The sequence below is a fragment of the Plectropomus leopardus genome, unplaced genomic scaffold, assembly GCF_008729295.1.
Source record: "Plectropomus leopardus isolate mb unplaced genomic scaffold, YSFRI_Pleo_2.0 unplaced_scaffold41681, whole genome shotgun sequence".
NCBI lineage: Eukaryota > Metazoa > Chordata > Actinopteri > Perciformes > Serranidae > Plectropomus > Plectropomus leopardus.
Window position 1 is genome coordinate 1 of NW_024645658.1, and position 441 is coordinate 441.

Here is a 441-nt window from a genome sequence, read left to right on the forward strand (position 1 = left end):
TCAGAAATTAGTGTTTTGAATCTGCACTGCCACACACAGCATATGTTTAGGAAATTTAACAATTTCCCTTATGTTTGGACGATTTTCTTCCTTAAGAGATACAAAGCTTGATACAAAGCTTGTACTGTAGTATGCACCGTTTACCTGTACTTTAAAAAACTGGACGCCCGAACAGGGACTTGAACCCTGGACCCTCAGATTAAAAGTCTGATGCTCTACCGACTGAGCTATCCGGGCTCTATGAATAGCGTATGTGTTATGCGAAAAAGTAGTTACTTGCTATTTGTTTCGTGTGTTATTACAATTTGACTATTTGGACAGGTTAATCGAGGGGGAGGGCAAACACTGCAGAAAAAAGCAGCGACATTATAAACGGAGCCTGCAATGTAGACGATAACAGTACGTAACTGATGGAAAAACACGTGTGTATATATATATATA

The 441-nt window shown here is 39.2% G+C and overlaps 1 non-coding gene across 1 annotated transcript; it reads right to left on the minus strand.

Moving 5' to 3' along the window:
• Positions 1-164: 164 nt before the first annotated feature.
• Positions 165-237, minus strand: trnak-uuu. Its single transcript has one exon. It is a non-coding gene; the product is annotated as a tRNA-Lys (tRNA).
• Between the last annotated feature and the right edge of the window lie 204 nt (positions 238-441).